This window comes from Giraffa tippelskirchi, chromosome 9 (assembly GCF_054371585.1).
Source record: "Giraffa tippelskirchi isolate mGirTip1 chromosome 9, T2T-mGirTip1v1.2.pri, whole genome shotgun sequence".
Classification (NCBI taxonomy): Eukaryota; Metazoa; Chordata; class Mammalia; order Artiodactyla; family Giraffidae; genus Giraffa; species Giraffa tippelskirchi.
In genome coordinates this window covers 132,440,742-132,457,440 of record NC_137283.1, presented here as the reverse complement: position 1 = coordinate 132,457,440, position 16,699 = coordinate 132,440,742, and the positions used below count along the sequence as shown (strand labels likewise).

Genomic DNA, 16,699 nt, shown 5'->3' with positions numbered 1-16,699 from the left:
AGACATGAAATTTTGCGTGTTGGGAGTAGGAAGGAATTATTTCACTTGTATATATTCAGGTGTTTGAGGAAAACCTCATCCTTTCTGCAGCTGCGCTGTCCATACAATAGCCACCAGCTATCTGTGGTGACCGAGCACTTGAAATGCAGTTGGTCCAAACTGTGCTGGGACACAGGCATAAGTTACAGGATTTTGAAGATTCAAAATGGAAAAAAAAAAAAGTAAAATATTTCCTTAACAATTTTTATGTTAATTACACATTGCAATAATACTTTGGGTATATTGGGCTAAAGTAAACCATCAAAATTAATTTTACCTGTTTGTTTTCTGTTTTTTAATGTGACCACTAGATAATTTTAAATTACTACTGTGGCTTGCCTTTTATTTCAATTAGACAGCACTACTATAAAATAACAATTTATTGTCACATTCAGAACAACTCAGAAAAGTTTCCTGCCACTCCCTCCCTCTAATTATGCTTTTTAATATTCTGTCAAGTATTTAATGTTTAGGGTTAAGTTGTCAATTATGAGTTGTTGATTTAAAAAAATAAAACATTTATATGAAAATACTACCACTGAATTCAGTTTTCCAATTTGTAGTGTCTTTTGAGATGATTCTTTCAACTCTTACTGAACTACCAAACTAAATCTCAGTAACTTTACTATACGTCAGCTATCAATAAAAACTCAGAATATTTCTTTATTTACCATGATATATGGAGTAGTAAGAAATAGAGAAATTAGAAAATTAGAAAGTTTACTATAAAATTTGTGCTATAAAATCCACATCTTTAACCCTATCACCAGGCATGGTTTCTTGAAAATTTTGCTGGTTTAAAATCACATACAGTCCTTACCATCATAAAAATCTTATGCTTCATTATTGTGTTTAAAGCTTAAGGATTCTATGAAAGTGTTTTTTTTCTTTTTAACTTGAGATGTCTAAAGCACTTGTTTTTCTAATTTTCTATAACCATAGAATCCTTTTCCAGTACATTCTTAAATGAATTGCCAGGTAACTTTATTTATCAAAGTTTCTATAGTTGAGGGGGAGGGATAAGTGGGGAACACAGGTTCGTTTCCATCACCTGATTTTCTCCTTCCTTAAAAAATGCAACTCAGGAAGTTCCCTGGTGGTCTAGTGGTTAGGATTTGGTGCTTTCACTTAGGTTCAATCCCTGGTCAGGGAATTGAGATCTCACAAATTGCTCAGTGTGTGTAGGTGGGTTGTGGGGTAAGGGGAGCAACTCTAAGGCAAAGTGACTGGTTAAATTCAGACTTTATACATGAAAACATCAAGGTGAACAGATTAGACTTACATAATTTTTAGATTTAGAAAGACTTGAGGTATTCTTTATTTTTATTTTTTTAAAATTTATTTATTGTTAACTGAAGGATAGAATTGAGGTATTCTTGTTGTAGGGTGAATTTTATGTCATGCTTGCTTACGCAGTGAACGATAGGGCTGGAGAAAGGCTGATTTCTTCTGCCTTCCAGTAGAATCTTTCTTCCCATACACTTTCCTGTAATAATAGCCTAAAAAATACTCTTTCCTGGGACATAAGTATGGGCAAACAATGATGACAGCACTTGAGATGGGAAGATGCGGTAGTAAGCTGTTGGAGATAAAGTGAGAGCATTTGTACCATGACTCATAGAGTAGTAACCCAAAGTAGGGATGGGGTGACCGCTTAGGAGGTAGTCAGTAAAATGCCAGTCTCTCTTCTCTCTGTACTCACTCCATAGCTTCTTGCAATTCACTGATTAGAGTTGAAAATGGCACAATGAATTATGCAAAAGCTATTTCTGCAGCAGGAGCTGTCTTGCAGCCTAATGCACAGATGGAAAGATCCTCTTTTAATCATTGTTCCCATAACACTTGGAAGCTTTTTGAGGAATAAGCACTCAGAAGTGGAAGTGAATGGCCTTCAACAGTAAATGAGTTCCTTCTGCAGAGAGGAACTGAAATGTATTTATATGCAGATGGTTGCCCTGTGTTTGAATGCTCATCCATGTCATCTGAGATTCAAGCCAAACATCTCTTGAAATGCTTGGGTTTGAGATGGTTCTACTGGAGGAATTACTTCTGCCCAGGCCGGCCCAACATTATTATTTTTCTTCAGAAATGGCGACAAGTATTTAAATGCCAATTCATGAAGATATGCAAATTACATCTTTTTCTGATCTTTAGTTACCACTGAAGAGACTGAATTAGTTAGCATCTCCTTACTTTTATTAGCATAATATTAATGCAAATCGTTAGCAAAGACTTTTTAAGAAGGAAAGCAGAACCATCCATGGAAAGCAATTCAAAGCAGTGTTTATGTCCTCAGTTAGGAAGGAGAAACATTTATGACTACATTTCTTACTTTGGTATCTGTGCCAAGGACCACCCTACTGGGCCCTTTTTGGTACTTGCTTCTAAAATCAGCAACACCTTGGAGGTTTCACTTGCAGATCAAGAATCAATCGGGAAAAGGCCCAAAGGTTATATGCAGATAGAAAGGTTATATGCAGGTACCTGTATCATGATTCAGATACCACTAAAAATGCGTACTATAGCGTATATTTCTAAGACACTGCTTTTTAAAATATGGGAGGAAAAGGTAAATGAATGTTATTCATTGGACAATTCAAGGTATAGTAAAAGACTGACTTAAAACTATTCCCAGCAAAGGGGTTAATATAAAGAGGACACTGATTAATTCTTTATTTGCTTGGAGGAAATGGGCTTAAATTGGAGGCAAGTAAAGTTGAATCAAATAACAGGAAAACACTGTTGGCTCTAGGGAGAGCTTTATAAAATTAGAATGAGGTAGAGCAAGAGCCTGGAATCTCCCTTCTTATTGCCTCTTGTGATACAAGCATTGTGTATACTTCCCTGCATCTGTGTCTGCCTCTAACTGGACTGAGCTCTGCAGCACCTGCTGTCTGCACTGCTCATTTGCATGGAGTCAGTATTCCCTGGACTATTATTTTCCTATGTGTTTTATCTATTCTAATACCATGTAAACTCTTAGGGATCAGAGGTGAGGCCCTGTACTGCTTTGTACTTCAACTTGTATATGTGCATGCCAAATCGCTTCAGTTGTGTCCAACTCTTTGTGACCCTATGGACTATAGCCCCCCAGGCTCCTCTGTGAAGGAGGGGTTCTCGTGGGGTTATCCATGCAAGAATACTGGAGTGGGTTGCCATGTCCTCCTCCAGGGGGTCTTCCTGACCCAGGGGTTGAGCCCATGTCTCTTATGTCTCCTACATTGGTAGGTGGGTTCTTTACCGCTAGCACCACCTGGGAAACCCTCAACTTGTATAGTACCTTGCAGCTAATGAGGAGCCAGTATTTGTTGAATGAATGTGTGAATCACAACTTGGTTATTTGTTTATTATCAAGTGAGAACTCAAGTTCTATAGCATCATTCCACCAAAACATTGAAGTGTTGACCCAATTCCAATTCCGCTGTTCTTTCCAGTGTCCACTTCATTACTTGAATAGAGAATATAGTTAATTATGTAGATTAAGTAGCCTTCCCTGATGCCACAGTGTTAAAGAACCCACTTGCCAGTGCAGGAGACATTAAGAGACTCGGGTTCGATCCCTGGGTGGGGAAGATCCCCTGGAGGAGGAAATGGCAACCCACTCCAGTATTCTTGCGTGGAAAATTCCATGGATAGAGGAGCCTGGCAGGCTACAGTTCATGGGGTTTCACGGAGTTAGACCCAGCTAAAGTAACTTAGCAGGCAGGCAATAGCATAATGAAGACCAGAGATTGAATGTGGGTTCTTCAGTGAAACTTTCTATTCACAAAGCTATTGGATTAAGAAATTTACATTCCTGTGTTAGATTGGTTGGCATATGCTTAGAGTTTCACAAGTATTTCTATTAAGAGTTGTGTATTTACTTTATAAAACCATCTTCAGCAAATAACTAAAGTCCTTTATGAGGTGAGGACACTTAATAGTTGGCCCTCAAACATCTAAGTTGAAAAAGAACTAGAAAAATTCTGAATCTTGATGTTTACTGTGCAGTGTCTGGTGGCCTAGATCTTTCTAACTTACTCCGACAAGATAGTAAAGGAAGTTTATCTTTGATCCCATCATCCTCCCTGGCTGCCATGCCCTTGGTGCCCTGTATAAATACCACCTTCTGCCTTAGGGGCACTGCATCCTTTTATTTATTTATTTATTTATTTATTTTTTATAAATTTATTTATTTTAGTTGGCGGCTAATTACTTTACAATATTGTAATAGTTTTTGCCATACATTGACATGAATCAGCCATGGGTTTACATGTGTTCCCCTTCCTGGACCCCCCACCCACCTCCCTCCCCATCCCATCCCTCTGGGTCATCCCATTGCCCCGGCCCTGAGCCCTTGTCTCGTGCATCGAACATGGAATGGTGTTCTCTTTCACATATGATAATATACATGTTTCAATGCTATTCTCCCAGAACGTCCCACCCTCACCTTCTCCCTCAGAGTCCATAAAATTGTTCTATGCATCTGTGTCTCTTATTCTGTCTCGCATATAGGGTTATCGTTACCATCTTTCAAATTCCATATATATGCATTAGTATACTGTATTGTTGTTTTTCTTTCTGGCTTACTTCACTCTGTATAATGGGCTCCTTCTTCTTGTAGAAGTTACTCAGATCCTGTTCTGTCTTAAGAGGCTCATTCTCTAGTCAGTGACCCTCTTGCTAATCTCTTCTGCAGTGTTAGCTTCCTGAAATGATAGTTCTTTCTTCCACCTCTCTTTCCTGACAAGAAGGGGCATGGGTGGCACACCTGGCTAGGATGTGAATTCCTGGGAGCCTTGACCTGTGCAGAATATGGGAATCATTCGAGACGGCAACTCAGCAGATGACCTTTAGGAAAGAGCTATCACTCAGTCTGGATTGTTTCTTTGTAGGGACTGGGCAGAAAGGAGAATCCATGTATGGAGTAGTGGGGTCAGCAGTAGAGAGCAAGAGGAATGGCAATGGGAGACTGGAGTCCTTGAGCTGGACCTTGATTTATCATCAGCATTTTATAGAATGCCAACGGCTTTGGCCATAGCTAGGGAGGGAACTCTTGTGAATTTCTTGGCTTGTTTCAAATTCCCACAAGGAATGGCATTTTGGAACCAGATGGTATTACTTTTGGTGAAGTTGGAATAGACTTCCCTGGTGGCTCAGATGGTAAAGCATCTGCCTACAATGCGGGAGACCCAGGTTTGATCCCTGGGTTGGGAAGATCCTCTGGAGAAGGAAATGGCAACCCACTCCAGTACTCTTGCCTGGAAAATCCCATGGACAGAGGAGTGTGGTAGGCTACAGTCCATGGGGTCGCGAAGAGTCGGACACGGCTGAGCGACTGCACTTTAACTTTCACGTGTAAGTAACAGGTTGACGGTAGGCTTGCATAAGCCTGATGATGAGCTAGCGACTCTCAGACTTCCTAAGAGGACCAGGAGAGGAATTCAACCAGGACAGGTGCATAATCGTCCAGCGTGGAGGATTTAATCCTCCCAGAATTTGATGTGGCAGAATTTGATTTGATTTAGTCTTCCCAGAATTAGATTTACCAGAGCTCTGTGTGCCCATAACTGTGCTAGATGATGTGGGAATCGCATTAGTTAGGTTTTCTTTTTCTCTCTTTAATTTCTTCACTTATTTTTGGCTTTGCTGGGTCTTTGTTGCTGCGCGTGGGTTTTCCCTAGTTGCAGTGAGCAGGGGCTACTCTCTAGTTGTGGTGCGTGGGCCTCTCATGCTGTGGTTTCTCATGTGCAGACCCAGGCTCCAGGGCGTGGGCTCAATAGTTGTGGTACACGGGCTTCGGTACCCAGCGCCACGTGGAATCTCCCTGATCAGGGATCAAATCTGCACCCTCTGCATTGGCAGGTGCATTCTTAACCACTGGACCACCAGGGAAGTCCTAGTTATGTTTTCTTTTTCTTATTTGTATTTTTTCCTTCCCTTCTCCAGGCTCCCATCATGTTTCCCATAAAGCCCTTGCCCATTCCTCATGGTCACCTTAGGTCTCTCTGTCTTTTGGACCCTGTTCCTGTCCTCTAAACAGAGCTCAGCGACTTTGACTAAAAACATTTGTTTCTGTGAGATTTTTGGTTTGTTCTGTTTTTTCCTTCAAAAATTAGGTTTAAAGCCCCCACCCCCAGGCAGCATTTTACTATTAGAAATTGTCATTAGTTTCCATGTTGTATTTTATATTTCATGTCTCTTTTGAGGCTACTTGCATTCATATCTGTCTTATGTCGAGTCAGCTTAGATTCTAAAGGATACTAAGAAAAAAGTGGTCTCAGATAATCTCATTGAAAAAGGAAGAAAAATATATCCTCTAATATTCACATAGTCTACTTTGTAACTGACTTCTGAAGACATTTAGTGGAAAATGTTACAGATGAATTATTTTTAAGCTTGGCTAAATTATTTCAAGAGCTGGAAATTATTTCTTCACCACCCCCTTCCATCTCCTCAGTACAGCTGACTTTTAGTACCTGGCTTATGAGAATACTTCCTGGCCTTCAGAACTTACCGGTGGAACATTATAGTCTCTGAAGGTTATTTGGAGCTATCCATAAAATTATACTTTGCAGCCTAAGTGAAGCAGCTTTCTTTTTCCTACCCAGGTGTTGGTCACACAGTTACTGCTGTTTTAAATTGTTCTGCTGTCACTACTCACCAGCATTACTTTGCAATGATGTAGGGGTATGTGTCTTCTCCCTTTTTATTGTGAAACATAAACACAGACATCCTTACACTTTGAACCTTTTTTTCAGTCTTTGTCTATAGTGGTTCTTATGCTGACTGGTGGAAGCTTGGTTTTATGCCACTGTGGCCCCACTGAGATAAATGATTTCCCAACCTTATTGTAACAAACAATCACAAAGGGCTGAAAAGAGTTTAATAATAGTGCCCCCATCTTTTCCATAGTATATGCCCGTGCATTTAGCTTCAGTTATTATCAAAAGGTTTTTTTTTTAAATCCAATCTTGCCTTGTGTCCACGTTTTTATTGGCATAGGAAAATTGATGTTAATATGTATATAAAGTCTTATAGAAAGGCAAGAGAGTGGCCCATAGAAATAAGTGAAACCATTATCCAACAGTATTCTAAAATATTAGTGTTCATAGTTTTGTGTTACATCAACAAATATTTTGTTAGTACCTATGTGATGGTGTGGGCTTCCCAGGTGGCTCATGGTAAAGAGTCCACCTGCCAGTGAAGGAGATGAAGGTTTGCTCCCTGGGTCAGGAAGACCCCCTGGAGAAGGAAATAACAACCCACTCCAGTATTCTTCGAAAATACCATGGGCAGAAGAGCCTGGCCTGCTACAGTCCATGGGGTCACAAAAGAGTCAGACATGACTGGGTGACTACAACAGCAACAATGTATGATGGTAGGCTTTATGAATCAATAGGAGCTTACTTTATGAATTGGAGGGGGATATCAGAAAATTGTAATTTGTCAGTCTGTAGTCAGTCAATGCCCAGAATGAGTGTCCTGGCCAGCAGTTAAACATCTATCCTGGATCCTAGATCTTGAAGTATATTGTTAAGTTTTGTATGTGAGAGAGTTGCACATTGGTGAAAATTTATCCATTTGCATTAATGTATTTTTTTTTCTTTTTTCTTTTTTTTTAAAAATAAATTTATTTATTTTAGTTGGGGGCTAATTACTTTACAATATTGTAATAGTTTTTGCCATACATTGACATGAATCAGCCATGGGTTTACATGTGTTCCCCTTCCTGGTCCACCCTGCATTAATGTATTTTTTTTTTTTTAATAAATTTATTTATTTTAGTTGGGGGCTAATTACTTTACAATATTGTAATAGTTTTTGCCATACATTGACATGAATCAGCCATGGGTTTACATGTGTTCCCCTTCCTGGTCCCCCCTGCATTAATGTATTTTTAAAGCATGTAGTTAAGTGTAATGTTGAGATTCTAAGCTAATGAAGGGCATGATAGGGGACTTTTGAATGAGGAGTTCAAGCATATTAGAGAAGATGGGAAGACTTTTGGTCTTTTACCTCTGAAAACATGTTGAGAATTTGATAGACTCTTCAGAAAGAAAAAAAGCAGAGCTTTGAAACCCAAAAGGCAAAAATTTGATATTTCAAGAGCAATAAAAAATAAATAGGTGTAAGCTTGATGACGGTTTTGGGTGCTAATAGCTACCTTTGAAGCCTCACAACTTTTGTGAAAAAAGAATCAGGCATTAGACAGTTGTGAGAAAACCAGAATCCGGCTCAGGAAAGAGTAGCCTATGGAGCCTAGGGACCCGTGTGAGTGGGCTTCAGGCAAATCTAGGAGGACTGTGGCAAATAGTGCCGGGGTGAGGGAGGGGTCCCAGGATGGGCTGTGGAGGTAACCTATTGATCTGAATTTGCGGAAGTGGTTATTTGGGCAGAGGTGGAAGTGGAGGTGAGTGGATAGTGGCAGTTTGAGAGGAAGTGAAATTCTGAGGAAGGAAAGGTGAACCACAGCAGGGCCTGAAGCGTGTTAGGGACAATGGTAAAGCAGAGGTCATGAACCGGAGGCCCTTTTTGAGAGTTGTCTGGGCTGCTGGCTTGGTGAGGAACTGGAAAATTCCATCTTTGCCTAGTGTCAGTATCATTTCTAATCTTTCTGACAACACAGACTTGAGTAGGTTGGTTGAACAGACATCTCTGATAAGGTGCCCAACACACTGCAGGCATTCAACAAATATTTCCATTTGTTTTAGCGATTAAGTTGACAGGATGGAACCAGGGAATGTGTGCTTAAAAAACTGTATGCCAGTGCTTGATTGTGACTTAATATTAGGTACAGTCTGATAGGACACTGGCTGTTTTATATGTTTCATACAAGGAAGCCTACTTTCAAATTAAATACTCAAGAGTTACAGAGGCTTAGAATAATTACCTATTAATTACCTTAGGGTTTCCTGATGACTAATTTCTTTATTGTCTACTTTTCATGTCCCTATTTTATTCCTTTGTAGTTTTGTGCAATTAAATAAGAAACACCTTAGAAATTAAAAGGAGGATGTTGTTTCAGAGGCAACGATAATTCAGTAATTAATAATCAAACAAATCCCAAGCATCTGCTATGGTAAATGGATGGCTAAACCCAGGGACACCCAGATGAAAAAACAACAGCAGCAAGCAAACAAACAAACAAACAAACCAGAAAGAACTTTGTAGATACTTGCCCCAAGGAACACACAGCATAGTGGTAGAAATACAAGTGTGGGTAACACAGTTGTGGTCAGGGCTGTGGGGAGACTGAAGGAGCAAGAAAATGTCTTTCTTTATTCCAACCCCTGTGGAGAAAGGTGCCAAGATACGACAGCTGGAAAACAGATCCAACTGGAGAGCCAGCAAATGCCGAGTGGCTGCTGGTGTTGTACCTCCAGATGTTTCACAACTAACCAGAACAAGGAAAGGCCAGGGTTCTGGATCCGAGCTGTGTCAGGTGTATCCCAGTGTCAGGTAAGATACACGTCCTGGTGATGGAAAATTGAGATTGAGTGGAGTGCATATGCAAACTCAGTCCCGTGTGCTTTGAACCAGTCTTCCAAGATCTTGACATTTCACCTTAAAGTCCCACTTCAGATCTCTTTAGCCTCCTCTTGGAAAATGACTTTGACCTTAAGATCCCTGGCTCCCATTTGGCTACTTGTTGAGTCGTGTCTCCAGTTGAGGAAGGAAAAACTGCCTCTTGAGAGAGATTGGGGAAGCTCAGAACAAAGAGGATTCACATCTACTGAGAAGAAGCCCTTGAAAATAGGAAAGTCCTATGTCTGGTGGTTAGTGTTATCCCACGATTTCCCTTTTACATAAACTGTGTCTCTACTTAAAAGGGAAGGGAATTTATCCAACTTACTCTGGTTGCCTCATGATGCTTCCACATGCCTTTCTGTCTTGTACCTTTTCTCCTTCCTTTCTACTAGACCTGGTGGTTGTGGCTGCTGCCTATAGCCTTGTTCTGTTAGTGATATTCACATATGGGTTGGTTCTACCATAGATTTTTTGTAAAAGTGATAAAGCCAAGTTTTCAAAGCTCTCTCTCAGTAACCTTACTAATGTGCTTCTCTTCCCAGCTTGACTTGGGCAGTGTTGGGTAAATGGTGCATCATCAGCTCATTTGTTCATTGTTTTGCTGTGTGTCAAAGTTGGGTGGACGCTCTGTGATGACTATAGCAGTGTGCTATGCAGATGTTAAGTGATTTTTATTTTAAAGAAAAAGCTGAAAGAAATAATGAGTAAGCTTTATCATCTCCACCCCTCCACCCCATGGGCTTCCCTGATGGTTAAAAATCTGCCTGCAATGCAAAAGACCTGGATTCAATCCCTGGGTCAGGAAGATCCCCTGGAGAAGGGAATGGCAACCCACTCCAGTATTCTTGCCTGGAGAACCCCATGGACAGAGTGGGTGCTACAGTCCATGGGATCGCAAAGAGTTGGACTCAACTGAGTGATTAACACTAGGACTAACACAACTACTACCGCTTCCGCCACCCCGCCCCAAATCAAAGGGTTAAAATGTGCAAAGGATAAAAGTAAGCTTATTTGGATTGTGAAAATTAGTGTGTTTCTAAAACTGTAGCAGTTGGGTCAGGAATAAGATGTGAGGAACTTTTCTCCTGGGCTCTGAAGGCTGCCTGGGAGTGGGGAAAGAAAGGCCAGAGAGGGATTGCTTCCTAATCAACTTCTTCCTGCCTTAAGGCATTGTCAGTGTTCTTTCTTCCTGGTGTCAGAGCCACTTCTAATAATTACTGCTTTCAACTAAACAATAGTAGGCATTCAGTTCACAGGGAAAAAGAAATGACATGGGTCATTCATAGGCTGCAGTTCTTCGTAGTCACTCAAATTCAATGTAATCTGATGGACAAGGCCATTACGGAGTATTAATAGCTTCACCATCTCAGATGGCAGTGATTACTTCTTTAATATCACTGATAAAATGAAAGAGAAAAATCTACACATCAGAAGCACTTTGTCTCCCCCAGCCTAGAGGTATTGTATATCCAGAGTGAATGTTTAAAACATTTAAACATCTTTGAAACAAAGCTTTTTTTAAAAAAAAAACAACAAAGTATATTTGAAGTTGTGCCCCAGCATGGCACAAATCACATTTTAGAAAATGCATTGGAAAAGGTTTCTCATGCATTTTAAAGAGGTATGATTGTTAAATGTATTTTTCTCCAGATAAGTGTAATGGTCATTTTAAAACATTAATTATAGGCTGTGTCAACAAGATCACTTACGGTCTTGCTGTGTGCAATACAAACTCACAAAGACTGGAACGTTGGATGTGAAAAATAGTAAATTGTACCCTTTCCCAGTCTATTTGGTATAATGACTGCAGAAGAAGAAATGAGGACACCAATTTTAGTTCCACCATCACTTTGCTGAGATTTTGAAGAAGATTTAGCCCTGGCAACTCATTACCTCATCTAGAAAATGATGGGATAGGTTTAAATCTCTCAGGTCCAATAACATTCTAAAGCTTACACTTCAATAAATATGGCTTTATGTAAAATATACTTGGTCATTATGGTTGATAAGTCGTGATCTCAATAAGAACTTTTTTGGGGGGCACATTAAAAACAGAACAAAAAAAACAAAACAAAAATAGCCTTATCCTCATATCTCTCAACTCAGTCCCTTCTTTTCCTGTGTTAGAAGTGAAAGTAGAATAAGAAGCGTGAAAGAGAGTATACTTCTTTTAGAAAGGATCTTGTAAGAATATAAAACAAAATCCTAGCACCAAAGGCAGAGAAGGCAATGGCACCCCACTCCAGTACTCTTGCCTGGAAAATCCCATGGACGGAGGAGCCTGGTAGGCTACAGTCCATGGGGTCGCTAAGAGTCGGACACGACTGAGCGACTTCACTTTCACTTTTCCCTTTCATGCACTGGAGAAGGAAATGGCAACCCACTCCAGTATTCTTGCCTAGAGAATCCCAGGGATGGCGGAGCCTGGTGGGCTGCCATCTATGGGGTCGCACAGAGTCGGACACGACTGAAGTGACTTAGCAGCAGCAGCAGCAGCAGCAGCAGCAGCAGCATCAAAGGACTTCAAGAAAGCAGCCTTTGAGCCATAAAAATGCTTCTAGAAGGAGCAGGACCGAGAGACAGACTGGATGTGAAGTTTAGCAGTGTGACTGTTGATGGGGTGGAGCGCACCAAGTAGAGATTGGATCATGAGCTCAAAGAAGTGTCCTAGTTCTAAATAAATGCCCTGAGATGATTATAGGAAGAGGTACAGATGGCAAAGGGGCATTAAAGAAAATAACCATTTTCAAATACACTGGCCAAAAGAGGAAGCTTAGAGTTTCTGCCCATTGTGCATAATGGATAAAAGTGGATGATGGAATACATTGGTGAGACAGGGGTTTTTAAATATGCTTTTATTCTTTGTCATTGCAGTATGAATTAAATGTGGATTTATCATTGGAGTAAGTCCCAGTTTTGATGAAAGGCCGTAAAACTAAACTAAAATAAACAAAGAAGAAGGTCAAGAGTCACTAGGAAAGCATGTCTATTTCTTTCAGTAACGCTTTCTGGAGCATTGCCCACAGAATTGAAAAGTGCTTCCTCAGATCCATTAGGTGTTTTTGAGAAATGCTGGAGCGGCGGTTTTCAAAGTGTGGCCATGGAACCCCTGAGGCTCTCGAGACCCTTCAAAGGGTCTCGGAGATCAGAACTGTTATCATAATAACCCTAGCTGTTAACTGGCCTTGTTCATTCTGATGCTCTCCTGAGAATACAGTGGCATTTCCCAGAAACTGCATGACTTAGGAATATCGCACAAGAGTAAATGCAGAGGGAGATGGGAGAATCCATATGTCTTCTATTAAACTAAACATTAAAAAGAGTTTCAAAAATGTAAAACAGTGCTACTTATCTATTATTTTTTGAAAATATAGGGCTTCTCCCCACCTCTCCCCCCCAATGTTATTTAAGATGTTTTCTTAAATAACATCTTAAATATAAGATTATTTCTTCTTCTTAAATGAATTAATATTTAAAGTTTTTTTTCAGTTTTAAGATCTAATAGTGTACATATCAATGAATATAATCTATCTCAAAAACTCTTTGGAAGCCCTTGAAAATTAGGAAATGTATAAAGGAGTCCTGAGACCTAAGGTTTAAGAATGACCATCCTTAGAGGATAAGCAATTTCTCTGAGCCTTAGAAGAGGGCAAAGGTGACTTTATTAAACTGTGGTAGAGGCAGTTATCTGTAGTTAGCAGTTACACAGATGTTAGCAATGATATTAACTTGAGTGCCTTCTCCTTGGTTACCTCTAAGGTCATTCCTCAGTAGGAATTCTTTTTGTTTTGTTTTGTTTTGTTTAGTTGCTAGGTCATATCCAGTGCATTTGTGATCCCATGGACTGTAGCCTGCCAGGCTCCTCTGTCCATGGGACTTTCCAGGCAAGAAAGCTGGAGTGGGTTGCCATTTCCTTCTTCAGGGGATCTTTCCTACCCAGGAAGCGAACCCACATCGCCTACATTGGCAGGCGGATTCTTTACTGCTGAGCCACCAGGGAAACTCTTATTTGATGACTTACAACAAAATCATCAAGGCTATTGGCATTCTTTCCATTTTATAGATAGGGGCAAGTTAGAATCAGAGGAGTGATTTCCTCCAGGGATCATGAAAGAAAGTTAAGTAAAGCTGGAATCATTTGGTGCTTAGGACTCCCAGTCCTGTATGTTTCCCCATCATTTCACTCACTGCAGTGGTACTAGGACGAATCATGAGTGTTCTTTCAGCGGATCACAGCGAAGTGCATGGTAAAGTCTGCCTCCTTCTGGAGGACAACTTCTGTCAGATCAGTTTAAGATTCTCTACGACAAAATAAATAACAGGTATCGCTAATATCCTGAATGATGTCAGTACATTTGAAATTCACTCACCGAGTAGAAAAAAAAAGAAATTATAGAAAAATGGGAGAAAATACACCTGGGGAAAATACAAGGAAACAGGGCCCCAATTTTTATCAATACAGCCTGAGGACATGCTGCAAAAGGATAACACACCATGAAGGCCCAGGGGACAATGGGGGCCTGTAAAGTTGAGTATTTGCTAGTATGTTAGTGCCCAGGGAAAAAGAGCCCAAGTGATAATACTGTGATGTAATGCCTTGTCCAGCAGACTAGGAAGCAGCTTCTTTTAGAGGAGTGTCTAGTTCTGTAGTTCTAGTTGTAAAAAGGTGAGAAGTGGGGGAGTTGGGGAAGAGTGTTCATGGGATATTTAGCACATAGGATTCTGGGTGGGAATGAGGAAGAACTAAAAGAGAATCAGCATTGGCAGTGAGTCAGGTGGAGGTAATTGGTAGTTGCTGTGGTGGGGCAAACTGTGTGTTCCTCTAATCTGAGCACCATGTGTTGGCTGGGATCTTTTGGAAATACAGAATATTTGCTCCATACTTCATTATGTCTAGCAGATGTTGCTTTTATGTGTTTGAGTTCAATTTGCAGAATGAACATGGTGTCGTAAAAGCATACTCCTAAAAACAGAAGAGAGGAAAGCAGTTAATTGGCCTGTTACCAGGACAGTTTTAAGAAGGGACAGGTTTTTAGCTGTGGCCTGTCTGAACTACAAAAGTGAGAATAATCTAAGAAGAAAACCAGTGACATGACATGTTTATTGATGTAAACTGTAAATAAAGAATGTTCAGTCACATTTTTAGAAAAAATATATTCAGCAGCTAATCAAGGAGGGAACTCTCCCTGGATGGTTTGCCTCCTTCCTACACCCCATCCCCTAATATTTAAAAAAAGAAATTGTTTTCTTGCAAAATTTGCCAGTGATCCAAAAAAAATAATAATAATCTTCCCTTCCCATGACCCAGTATCTTCAGGTTATTACAACAAACCTTTTCAGCTTTTGAATCTTAATAGAGTCAAAATATTGAGTCTGTTCACCAGCAATAAATGATTAGATTTTTGCTTTATGCATGTTTGGAAAGCAGGCCTTGATATAGAGGGTTTATTTACGTAACAGTGCTGTTGCTCAATGCCCTTGCATTTTTATGCACATGCTATCTTAATGGAAATTTACTGGAAAATTCTTGCCAGAATAAACACGTTCCTTCAGGAGCGAAAGGCGTAATGTACTTTTCGTTCAACGGCACCTCTTTCATGTGAGCAGATAAAACACATTATTTGGCATTAGTCATTATACTTCACACATTCCGCAGTTCTCATCGTGGGGCTAAGGTTGTTGAAAATAGGAATATAGTAGACAATCTTAAAGTGAGAGGTAAAACAAAAGCAAGGAAGGGCATCCATATATCTGACATGAAATCAAAAGTGAATTTGGCAGATACTCTATAAAATTAGTTTGAGCTAGTCCTGATAAAGCAGGATTAAGGATTATGAACCATAGATCAGTTGAGCTGGTGATCACAGAAATAAAAAATATAGTTTACTTTTCATTTCTAAGAGAAAGAGAGCATTTTCATTTACATTTTAATTTAAGAATCAGAAGTGTGAACCCTAAATGGAGGACACTGATGGTATCATGGCCACTGGGGAACAGAAGGGACCAGAATGGGATATAAGGATGTGAACAGGAGTTGGGGCAGGGAGGGAGGAAGTGTCTCTGAATTAAGGGATGGGGAGGCAAACAATGCACAATGGAGACTAGAGGAAAGAGATTCACACAAACACATCTAGACTTCCTCCTGTTGGCCCTCATCTAACACTGCCCTCCTCGCCCCCCCACCCTGCCATCACCACCCCAGGACTGCTACTGGAGCGAGATGATAGGAATTGTTCCATTAATAAAATGTGTAATCAAGACAGAACCATTTTTACAGGGATAAAACTGGCCAATTAGCATGTTACAGTTAAGTCATATTGCATTTATTTGCAGCAATAGGTAATTAACTTCTTTGACTTTTTCTGAGAAATCAATTGGAATTAAACTACGGGGTATATTCCACCAGAGTTTAGTGACCTTCTTCCTTATGCCATATTAAATCCTACTATTTTAAATAATTATGGGAGAGGCCAGTTTCAATGTGAAAATGTTCACACACTATTAAAGAATTTTGTTTTATTGCATTTCTTTTTATTTTCTCTATGTGCGGTAATTAAAACCAGCCTAGCAAGAGTGTATCGCTTCCTAATTTCCTTTTGAGAGATTAAAAAAGTGATTTGAAACTAGAATAACAAAATACTTGTTCACCAATTATTATCTCTACTCAAATTATATTTCTAAAAAATTATTGAATATAAAGGGGAAAAACATAGCTGAAAAATGTCCTCCTTCAAGTAATAAGGCTTTTCCTCTTCTATCTCAATATAAACAATCATGAAGCAATTCAATATTTCTCTTCTATATGGGTTTTTATTATTAGGCCTTTTAATTCAATTTTGGTAGTAGGTAGGATATGATGTCGGAGAGGGCAATGGCACCCCACTCCAGTACTCTTGCCTGGAAAATCCCATGGACTGAGGAGCCTGGTAGGCTACAGTCCATGGGGTTGCTAAGGGTCGGACACGACTGAGCGACTTCACTTTCACTTTTCCCTTTCATGCACTGGAGAAAGAAATGGCAACTCACTCCAGTATTCTTGCCTGGAGAATCCTAGGGACGGCGGAGCCTGGTGGGCTGCCATCTATGGGGTTGCACAGAGTCGGACACGACTGAAGCAACTTAGCATAGCATAGCATAGGATATGATGTAT

The 16,699-nt window shown here is 40.0% G+C and overlaps 1 protein-coding gene across 19 annotated transcripts in view; it reads left to right on the top strand.

Moving 5' to 3' along the window:
* The window catches only part of ARHGAP18 (Rho GTPase activating protein 18), a 204,371-nt gene that overhangs the window by 122,885 nt on the left and 64,787 nt on the right, over positions 1-16,699 (top strand). The gene's annotated exons all lie outside the window — the stretch shown is intronic.